General features: G+C 30.6%; 1 pseudogene; it reads right to left on the bottom strand.

Annotated features, from left to right (window-relative positions):
* Positions 1 to 8,118: 8,118 nt before the first annotated feature.
* Positions 8,119 to 8,454, bottom strand: LOC124845275 (peroxidase 31 pseudogene; annotated as a pseudogene).
* Positions 8,455 to 9,052: the final 598 nt, after the last annotated feature.

The following is a 9,052-nucleotide window of genomic DNA, read 5'->3' as shown; positions in this document are numbered from 1 at the left end:
TTTAATTATTCAAAATGACATGTTTAATATTAAAGACATTTATTTATATTTTTATTAATATTAGTGAATAACATTTACTTAACCAATATGAAAGATAATTGATTGCTCCTATAAATCACATTATCATAAACACAATAGTATATATACTTATGACTCCATAAATATTAAATATATACAATTTAATTAGTACAAATAAACATAATAATATATAGTTATAATTCAATAAATGGTATAATTAATCCAACATAGTATTCTTGGATATCATTAATCCAACATAACATTATTTGATACCAAGATCTTTAGCTGTAGTAAAACTGGTGATAGTGCATGGATGGTCATAATATCTCCCAGTTCATTGACAATTGAATATCGCAATAACTCCAAAAAACTTCATAAAACTATTAAAGAAACATTTTCAATCCAAATTCATTTAATATTTTAATTGTTTTATTATTTTTCTAACATATTGGAAATAGAGTGTTGTTTTGTTTTCTGAAATTTTCTTACGACAACATATTAACTATACTCAATAATATTTAAATTAATTTTGAGTCATAATTTTTTTAAATAATATTTATTCTTACAAATAATTGAATTAAAATTGATTAAACCCTAAAAGGTAAAACCTAATAGATATGACATAATATCTTACTATTTTAAAAAGAGATAGTTTGTGGTGATTCTTATTTAGAGTTCATGACAATTTTTTTTTCTTTTCAAATTATAGATGAGAAGTAAACATGGATATTATAAGCCAACTTAGATCTCACATAGATATGATTTTTTATGTTTAGAAATATAATATAGTTTTTTTTATCATAGTACAACTCATATCACAATTTTTTATAAGTATTTTTACGAAAAAAGAAAAAATTATACTTAATTTTTTCATATACTATATTTATATAATTGCTATTTTTTTACTTGCACATAAACTATATTTATATAATCTTAGAAGTAATTGCTTTACCATGTTATCTAATTATAAATATGACAAGGTTGTTAATTTTACAATAAATTTTAAATCATGTCTGAAGTGATTTTTAATCAATTCACAATCCAAAATTAAACTATTTATTTACTTTTGAATATTACATAGTTAATTTTTTTAAGATATCAAAGTATTTTAAAAAGATAAAAGAAAAAATAAAATAAATAAAACATAAAAGATAAATATTATTTATATAATTTAACTTTACTAAATTTAACACTTAAATGTTATTATTTAATATGAAAATTTTAAAATATCAAACTTCTATTTTCATTTATAAATTTTAACATAAAAGAATATTAAATCTTGACTCTTGACGTGTGGCACCACGTCAGTGCAAAATTGCTGGAAAAAGATGGTCATGGACATATTGGATGTGAAAAGAAGAAGAACAATTACAATCTTTTCTCTTCTTTTATTAATATCAGACCCAAATTAGTGGGTACCATGTTCTATCTAGTAATCCTCTATTAATTTGTATATTTCCATATTACAGTTTAAATAAACTGAGAGTTCCTTTGCATCTCATATCTGATAATTTGGGGAGGAAAAAAAATTTGGTTGGCAATTTTTACGACAGATTTTGGCTGTCAATCGTTACTAACAAAAAAAATTACCAATGAATTTTGGTCATTGTTATCGCCATATTTTTATAATTAATAAGTAAGATTTAGCAGCAATAATTTGATTGACAAACTTTTAACTGTTTGTAATTTTAACTTATCAACAATATTTTATTATTACTAACAAGTTTTTTTTTTGTCGATAATTATATTTTTTTAAGAAAATATCAAATATAAAATCCATACAATTATAAATAATTTTATTTAAACATAAAATCTTAAATTAAAAGACCTACATTTAACTAGGCTTCAGTTAGTCCACTTAGAAAAGTTTAAAGCCTCATATATGCTTTAAATAAATGGGCTTAAGGTAAGTCTTAATCCATCATTAACCAATATACCTACATTTCGGGAATTACTTCCTACATATCTATCAAATTGTTGTCTCAGCCCATCGAAAAGCTACTGGAAACGTATGACAGGGAGGAGTAATTTTTTTGGAAAAATAATTTCTGAAAATGTTTATTGTGTTTCGAAAAATAAATTCCAGAAGTGATACCCTTACATTTTGTCAAAAAGTTGGGAAGAAAAAGGAATTTGCTATGATAACTGTCCCAACCATACCTAAGTTATGCATGTTATTTGATCAAAGAATGCATTTGGGTTATGTTGCTTTCTTTTATTTCTAAGCCTTTTTCCTTACACTTCTAAGTTGACATTTTTATCCTTTAATAAAAAAATATATATAACAGAATTATGTAAGCAATAATTACTATTTACCAAATCACATTCACTATAGCTTCTATTCCAAGTCTACTCTTCACACTTCGTTCAGCTTTATCTTTTTCTTCATTTCATCTCATCTTTCATGTATAAGCGTGTTTGTTTCTTAAGGTTTAAAATATTTTTTTGATATATTTATTTTTATAGTTTTAGATGTATTGAATTTTAAAATTTAATTTAAGAAATCATCGAATTCTGAAATTCGATTAAAAATGTCACCAAATTTTAAAATAAATTAATTGAATTTCAAAATACAGTTAAGAAACTTAGAGAATTTTAAAGTTTACCAGATTTGGAAATTTGGTTAAAAAAGTTACTAAATTTCAAAATACATTTAAAGAAGTAACAAGATTTTGAAATTTAATTAAAACAGTCATCAAATTTTGCAATTCAGTTAAGAAAAGTCATTAAATATTAAAACTTTTCAAATTTCGAAATCTAATATTTATTCTTCCAGATTTTAAAATTAAATATACACTTCTATTATATTTCGAAATCCGATAATATTTTTTCCGGATTTCATTTACTATGGCAAATATTCACCATATCATGGTACATTCATGTGAAGTTATGGCTGTGTTTTTTTTTCTTTCTATTTCTTTGGATAATCACTTATGTTTTCATATAAACACAACAAAATATATTGTGATCTCCAGACATTATTTTTTTTTTCACTCTTGAAAGATCTCAACGAGCCCAATGCTCTCTCCAACACATTCCACCCTCACCAAAGACTCCACCTCTCGCAATCGGGCTTGGAGCCCACCAGAGACATCGCAAAAAAAAACACTATAGAGGAGTTTATCGTATAGAAACTTTAGGTATGTAACGGGAGTAATTGAAGAGAGAATCTATTATTTAATTGAAAGGAGCATGAGGATTTATAGTCTTTGTAAAAAACTGAATGTGAAACAGAAACTGAAACAAAATGAAAGAGTGCGACAAAAGATTTTTGTGCTACCTTTTTCAGTAGTTCTAAGTTGCTTCAAAATTCTTCTAAACCAAATGCATTGACAGACACATAACACTACAACAATGTATTCAACTTCTGTGTGGTTGACCGACTCACAACTAGCTGTTTTTTTATGTCTATTAAATTACTTCAGATCCCATAATGAATACATATTCTGAAGTGCTTTTTTGATCATTTAAATCCCCAACATAAGTTGTTATTTGTATAGGATTCAAGACCTATATTTCTGCCAGCCTTTTGTATACTATTCCAAAATCAGTGGTTCCTTTTATGTACCTTAAGATTCTCTTTGCTGCGACCCAATGAGATAACTTTGGATTAGCCATAAATCTACTTATCAAACTTACTCCATAGGTTAGATCTGGTCGAGTAGTGGTATCTACTCCTTCTCCTTTGACAATTGTATTCCTGAAATAATGGGGTTCTTCACGGGATTGCTACTTTCAATGCCAAACCTTTTAAGAATTTATCAAGGATATCTTTTTTGGCAGATAAATATTCCAGCTTTATCTTGTATAACTTCAATTCCTAAGAAATATTTCATTCGTCCCAAGTAAGACATATCAAATTCCTTCATCCTTGAATTTCTAAAGTTATCACACATATTCTTATTTCTTCCAGTAAAGATGAGATCATCTACATAGATGCTAACGATAAGTGTGTTACCTCCTTTGATTTTGGTAAACAGTGTGTGTTCATTGGAGCATTTTTCAAATCCTTCACGTGTGAAATATGCTTCAATTTTGTTGTACCAAGCCCTTGGTGCTTGTTTAAGGCCATATAACGCCTTTTTGAGTTTGTAAACCTTTTCTTTATTTCCCAATTTGATGAATCCTTCTGGCTGTTCAATGAAGACTTCTTCTTTAAGTTCTCCATGAAGGAAAGCACTTTTCACATCAAGTTGGAATATTTCCCATTCATGTTGAGCTGTGAGTGCCATAATTAAATGTATTGTGTCGAGTCTAGCTACTGGTGCAAAGACTTCAGTATAGTCTATTGCATATCGTTGTGAATATCCTTTTGCCACCGATCGTGCTTTATGCTTTTCAATTTCTCCATTTTGGCTGAGCTTGGTTTTGAAAATCCACTTGACTTTAACGGGTTTTACTCCTTTAGGCAAATCTGTTAACTCTCATGTGTTTTTTTTCTTTATAGCATTCATCTCATTCTTCATTGTTTCCTGTCACTTTTTATTTTTGTGAGCTTCTTCAAAAGAATATGGATCATCTTCACTTTTAGCCATCAGTATCATGAGATTTTCATCATCCAAATCAACACCTGTCATATAATCGGTCATCCATGTTGGTTCTCTTCTAGTTCTTTTGGTCCTCCCTTGTACTGGACTATCTTGACTAGTATTAGTTTCTTCATTGGTGGGTGATTTGTCTTCTCGTAAATCTCTGCCACTATCATCATGTGCAACGTCTTCTTCTTGCTCAACATTTAATCTTTCAAGAATGCTTTTTTCCTCTTCACATGTTAAGACATCATTTTTCCTTTCTTCATTTGTTGTACCCCAATTTCAACTTTTCTCTTCTCCAAACATCACATCTCTGCTTATAATGATTTTCTTGGAAATAGGATCAAACAATCTAGAGGCTTTTGATTAATCACTGATTCCCAAGAAAACACACATCTTACTCTTATCTTCAAGTTTAGTTCTTTGTTGATCTGGTATATGAATATGAGCTACACACCCGAAAATTCGAAAATATGTCATTGTAGGCTTCACACCACTCCATGCTTCTTCAGGGGTTGTATTATCTAAGGCTGATGTAGGACTTCAGTTTTGAACATGTATACACCATTTCACAACTTCTGGCCAAAACATCTTTGGGACTTGTTTATCTTTTAACACAGGTCTTACGTCATTCAAGATCATTCTAGTTTTTCTTTCCGCAACTCTGTTTTGCTGAGGAGTATAAGTTGTTGTTAGTTGCCTTCTAATGCCTTGACTTTTGCAGAATTCTTCAAACTCATGTGAGGTGAGCTTACCTTCCTGGTCTGTGCGTAAGCAGCCAATATGTTCACCGACCTCCTTTGCAACACATATTTTAAAATTCTTGAAATGTTGGAATGCTTTGGATTTCTCATGTAAGAGATAAACCCAAGCTTTTAGTGAGAAGTCATCTATAAAGCTTAGGATGTATCTCTTGTTGCTGTTTGAAGAAGGCTTTAGGGGACCACAGATGTCAGCATGCACAAGCTATAGGTTCCTTGATGCTCTCCATGTGCCTTTTTGAGATTGATTGTCGGTGTTTGTTTTCCAATCAAACAGGTGATGCAAGTTTTTGTTGGTAACTTTAGACTTGGTAAACCTGTTACCAAATGCTTCTGTAAAAGAATGTTGAGCTCTTGTGATTTAGATGCCCAAACCGACAATGCCATAGGTGTGTTACCTTGTCAGTTTCTAACTTCGATTGAAGACACTAGTTTCTTTTAGAACAGTGGTAGCCAACACATAAAACATTCTATTGCCACTTATCTCAGTTTGCATGATTAAGCCCTTGTCATAATGAAAAACTTTACAAGCTCCATTTTGAATTAAGATTGTCAATCCTTTTTCTTGAAGTTGTCCTAAGCTAAGCAAATTGTTCTTAAGCTCGGGAACAAAGTAAACATTAGAAATTACTTAAGTAACACCATTAACTTGCATTCTTACATTTCCTTTTCCTACATTCATTTTCATGTCATTTCCCAATTTTACAGTATGACAAAGACCTTCTTCCAAAGTAGAAAACCAATCTTTATTTCCTGTCATATGGTTGCTGCATCCAGAGTCCAAGAACCAAACCTCCTTTTGTTTAATTTGATGCATCTCCATGTGCGACATCAATAACAATTCCTCTTCTGAATCCATCTCTGCATAGTTTTCCTTTTTCTCTCATTCGAGATATTTGTATTGGAAGTGCCCTAGTTTATGACACTTAGCATTCAATAGTCGCTTTGTTCAGGATTCGTCTTCCCTGTCCTCTTCCTCTTCCACCCTGGGAAGAAGTTCTTCCTCCTCTTCCTTGTCCAAGACTTTCATCTTGAAAAATCTTCAATATTTGTTCCTCCATTGGGTTTTCCTACACCCTTTGTTCATGAACAAAGAACTTCAATGGAGTTCAACTGCTTAAATCGTTAGACTCCTTAAAATATAATTGTATTTAGAAGTCAACGATCTAAGAATCTTACTGACCACCATATTTTGCTCCATGTTTTCACCATTTGATTTCATCTTGTTTACGACGCGCTAAGGGTTCTGCCTAGAAAAGTATCCACCTTCCCCTTCTTTCATGGTAAGTAACTCAAGCTTTCTTCTAAGAGCTTGAAGTTGTGCTTTTTTTACCTTTGTAGAACCTTGGTATTTCTGCCACATGGATATCCAGATGGCTTTCGATGTCTCATTGTCAAAAATTATCTTCAGAATTTCTCTATCAATAACCTGAAATAGGAAATTCTTAACCTTTAAATCCTTTAGCTTAGCATCATCCACACTCCTCTTTTGTGTGTCACTCGTTAGTGTTATCAACGGTATCCCTTCATCTACAAGGCTCCATAATTTTTTACTTGTGAAAAAGTTTTCCATCATCATTGATCAATGATGATAATAGCCATCAAACTTTGGTATGGGTGGTTGCACAAATTTTTCTGACTTTTGTTTGTGAATTCACACACTCTTCACTTAGGTTATCAGGCCCTAGAACTCTAATACCAAATGTAGAAACTTTAGGTATGTAACCGGAATAATTGCAAAGAGAATCTATTATTTAATTGAAAGCAGCACGAGGCTTTATAGCCTTTGTACAGAAACTTAGTGTAAAACAGAAACTGAAACAGAAACAGAATGAAAGAATGTCACAAATCACGGTACTGTATATTTAAGAAAAAACGGACTCCCTTAACATTCGGACTTATTCTAAAACAAAATGACTAACTACTTTGACTATCACATCGTCTTGATTCGGCACTTAGCATGCCACGACGCCAAAATATGGCTCGGCACGTTCCAGACCACCGAAGTGGCCACCATGGCTGCCACACTTTAATGAATTTTGCTTTTATAATTTATTCAATGCTCTCTACAATTTTATATCACCAATTTACAACTGTTTTTATTAAAAAAATATTTATATTTTAATGAAATATCCTAATTTAACATATTATTATTAAAAACATTGTTTTAAATTGATAGCAAGTAATATTGCATAACTCACTGGAAAAAAATTTGAATCTTAGATATACATGAACATAAAACTTTTTTAGAATCGTTTGATATTATTCTTAAATACTCTTTATTTTATAATTTTTATTATAAATGTAAAAAGTAACTTTTTTTATGACAATCTTATCTTATAAACTGTTGTCAAAATAAAAAGTTATTTAATCTGATCCTATAGAAACCCAAATACACACTTCATGTACTTCTAGAAAGGAAAAACCAAATACTCACTTCCTATACTTCTAAAAAGGAATAGTGTTTATTCAAAATATGATGAAGTTAAAAAAAAGACTTTGATATGTTAATAATTTTTTCATAACAAATTTTTTTTACTATGTTATTATTTTATTGATCTATTTAAATTTATTTTTAAAAATATTTGAAATTAATTAATCACGAATTACTCAATATATGTTGTAAAGATGTTGTAAAAATTAATAAAAAAACTTCAAATTTCATTCAAGCTAAATCGTTATGCTATACACATTTTTTCTTCTGTTGTTGGAACGAAATACATTCTAATAAGCTTTGGAAGAGATGCAGGGCAAAGTAAAGAGAGAGAGAGAAAAAAGTGTAATCTTTGTGTGTCTTAGTTCAACCATCAAGCACGTTGTTCGAGTTTTAACGTCCAAGCTTTGAGCTTTTCGATGGCACGAGCGAAGTCCTGAAAGAAGTCGCCTTCATCATCGATGTAGGTGTCAACGAAGGGCTTAGTCCTGGGATCAATGAAAAGGGCAGTGTCAGTAGCCATCAGCCCGTTGAAATACATTTTGTCGAACTTCATCGGAGTTAGCACGTCGCTGTAAGCCGCCATGGTAGGGTCCTTCATGTAGTTCTCCCAGAGCTTCCTCAGCCCTGCCACGTACTCGGGGTTATAGGCGAGGTCAGTTTCTGAAGTTTTGCTAAATCCGAAGTGTGCACAGCTCAGGACCACCATTTCCTACACGGAGAACCCTTCTTTAGTTAAGAGGGGATCACTTGGGACATAGTCATGCATGTTCGGTAATTGGAACTGGTTTTCAAAGCTGGAGATTTTGGATTCCAGGAGTCTTTTCGCCGAATTGGACCACGAAGGTGGGTTCGCCGAAGTTCACCACCACCGGATTTCAGAATTCAGAAAAAAATGAATATCATATTTCGAAAATTGATAATAGTTTTGGTTGAATTTTATGATGAGTTCATTAATTAAATTTTGAAATTCCGTAAATTTATTAACTAAATTCGGTAAATTATTAACTAAATTTCGATATTCAATGAGTTCATTCGTGAAATTTTGATAATTTGATATTGGGTAAGTCTATTAACTAAATTTTAATATTTGATGAGTTTTCTAATAAATTTCAAAATTTGGTGAATTTTTTTACTGAATTTTGAAATTCGATGAATTTTTTAACCGAATTTCAAAATTTTTGAATTTTGAAATTTGATTAGTTTCTTAGATAAATTTTAAAATTACTTAATTTTTTTAATCGAATTTCGATTTCAAAATTCGATGAGTTTCTTAACAGAATTTTAAAATGTGATGACTTTTGAAA

This window comes from Vigna umbellata, chromosome 2, assembly GCF_029865625.1.
Source record: "Vigna umbellata cultivar VRB3 chromosome 2, Vumbellata_1.0, whole genome shotgun sequence".
Lineage (NCBI taxonomy): Eukaryota > Viridiplantae > Streptophyta > Magnoliopsida > Fabales > Fabaceae > Vigna > Vigna umbellata.
This window is presented reverse-complemented; position numbering and strand designations above follow the sequence as displayed.